The 2,582-nt window shown below is 37.8% G+C and overlaps 1 pseudogene; it reads left to right on the top strand.

The window, feature by feature from the left end:
- Positions 1–219: 219 nt before the first annotated feature.
- On the top strand, positions 220–2,214 carry LOC110258475 (annotated as a pseudogene).
- Positions 2,215–2,582: the final 368 nt, after the last annotated feature.

The raw sequence follows: 2,582 nt of genomic DNA, 5'->3' as shown, positions 1-2,582 counted from the left end.
AAATCTAATGAAGAAAAACAGGTAGGTGAGTAACAGTTCATAACCAACACATAACCTTACCATTGTGTAAGCTAAAGGCCCACATATTGTAAAACCTCCGTGCTGGGACTATTAAAACAACAGGCTTGCCCTCAAAATATTGTTGTCCAGGAGGGAAAATCCTCAGCTGGAGGACTCTAATGTCCAGTAGAGATGGTATTCCATATACTCTTCTGTCTTTGCTTTTAAGTGATGCCCAATCAAACATCAGTCACTGAATTTCTTCTCCTCGGAGTGACAGACATCCAAGAACTGCAGCCTTTGCTCTTCGTGCTTTTCCTCGCAATTTACTTGGTCATCGTGGCTGGGAATGGAGCCATCCTGATGGTTGTCATCTCTGAGCCAAGACTCCATTCTCCTATGTATTTCTTCCTGGGAAACCTGTCCTGTCTAGATATCTGCTACGCCACAGTGACACTGCCAAAGATGCTGGAGAACTTCCTCTCCTCACACAAAGCAATTTCTTTCTGGGGATGCATAAGCCAGCTTCACTTCTTCCACTTCCTGGGCAGCACAGAGGCCCTGTTGTTGGCCGTGATGGCTTTTGACCGCTTCGTGGCTATCTGCAAACCACTTCGTTACACTCTTATCATGAATCCTCAGGTCTGTGCTCAAATGGCTGTCACTGTCTGGATCATCGGTTTTCTCTATGCCCTTCTGCACTCCGTAATGACCTCTCACTTAAACTTCTGTGGTTCCAACATATCCATCACTTCTTCTGTGATATTAAGCCTTTGCTGGAGTTAGCCTGTGGGAACATTGAGCTTAACCAGTGGCTGCTCAACACTGTCACAGGGACTATTGCCATGGGTCCATTCTTTCTAACACTTCTCTCCTATGGCTACATTATCACCCATCTTTCCTTCAAGACCCATTCTGCAGCAGCTTCATAAAGCACTGTCCACTTGTGCCTCCCACTTCATGGTAGTTGTTCTTTTCTTTGCTCCCGTTGTTTTCACGTATATTCGTCCTACCTCAGGTAGCTCCATGGACCAGGACAGGATCATTGCCATTATGTACAGTGTGGTCACTCCTGTACTAAATCCACTCATCTATACTTTGAGGAACAAGCAAGTAAAAGGAGCCTTAAGGAGGGTGATCAGAAGGAGGCTCTGACTTGAAGGAGTCTAGAGAAGTCTTCTGAGGCATAAAAAAAGGCAATGAGAAAGTTGATATGTGAAATTATACTGCTTCTCAAATCATTTGCCATGTATATAACAGAGGGTACTGGATAAAAAAATAAATGGGTAAGTCTAGTCAAGTTGTATTAAATAATGCGTTCTTAGGTAGTAGAAAGGGAAGTTGAACAAATGAAACACCAGCCATGGAACTCTAATGCTGAATTTGTTTGTGAGGTATCAGGTGAATAAACTGATTTGTTATATATTCTGATTTGTTCATCTCTAAATTTACATATATATATATGCCTATGTTGCCCATGAAGTGTATAGATAGTTTTTAAATCTGTTTATTTGTATGATCCTTCCAAGTTGGTAATTTTAGTAATATTTTTAAGAATTTTAATTTAGGACCATAATTACTCAATTAAAAAAATTAACATTGACCTATATCTTTAATGGGAATTTTAAGACATACCTCATGATTTCATGTGATCCAAGTGGGGAGGAAAAAAAGTAATTAAGGAAAATGACCCTGTAATCATAAATTAACAGAAATAATATAACCAGTGGTTCACCTAAAGAGTTCTGGAACCATCATTTTCAGAGATGTTTTAGAAGTCAAATGGTTCAACTGTCAAGGATTATTGTGAAATGTTATTAAAAGTGAAGGCAGGATTAACTAATATCTCAAGAATATCTTCTATACTATTTGTGGGGGGTTTTTTCCCCTCAACTTCTGGTCATGGAAAGAGTTGACTTACAGAATTTTTTCTACTTTTTTTGTTTGGTTTTCCTCTTCTAAATTTACTTCAACAATCTAAATTATTAGTTTTATTTTTCAGTTCCGTGGAAAGGAAAAAAAATTGGTAAATGACTTGCTAAAGGTTATTATTCATAGAGGGAAGAAAAAAGAACCAACATGTTTGGAGTCTTGAATTCTAATTTATGAATATTCCCATGTGATATGAATTGTATACAAAAAACCTGATAAACCAGGTAAGAAAAATGGAATGAAGTAAGAGAGCAAATGAAGAAAAAAATCACACAAGTAATGTCAAATAAATTACCTCTACCTTCTCTGATAACTAAATAAAAGAATATTTTTAACACTTCAATAATGAAGGTATTTTGGGTACAATAGATGCCCTTTCTGTCTTCCATATTGGACAGCTGTGGATGCCGTTTTGGATTCCATGCTAATTCCTAGAGTTAAATTTCTACATAGAGCAACTTGCGATGTCCTAGGTTGTTTAGAGAAAAACAGAATAAACACAGGCGATGTCTAGGTTGTTTAGAGAAGAAACAGAATAAAAGCAAAGTTACATGTATCAGCTAGCACATACCAGCAGAGTAACACTGGACCTTGATTTTGAGAATGTGTAGGAGACTGGAACATAAAATTGGATTTTATGTTAGAATCCC

This window comes from Sus scrofa, unplaced genomic scaffold (assembly GCF_000003025.6).
Source record: "Sus scrofa isolate TJ Tabasco breed Duroc unplaced genomic scaffold, Sscrofa11.1 Contig212, whole genome shotgun sequence".
Classification (NCBI taxonomy): domain Eukaryota; kingdom Metazoa; phylum Chordata; class Mammalia; order Artiodactyla; family Suidae; genus Sus; species Sus scrofa.
Note: the sequence above shows the minus strand (reverse complement) of the source record. Positions and strands in the feature narration are given on the sequence as shown.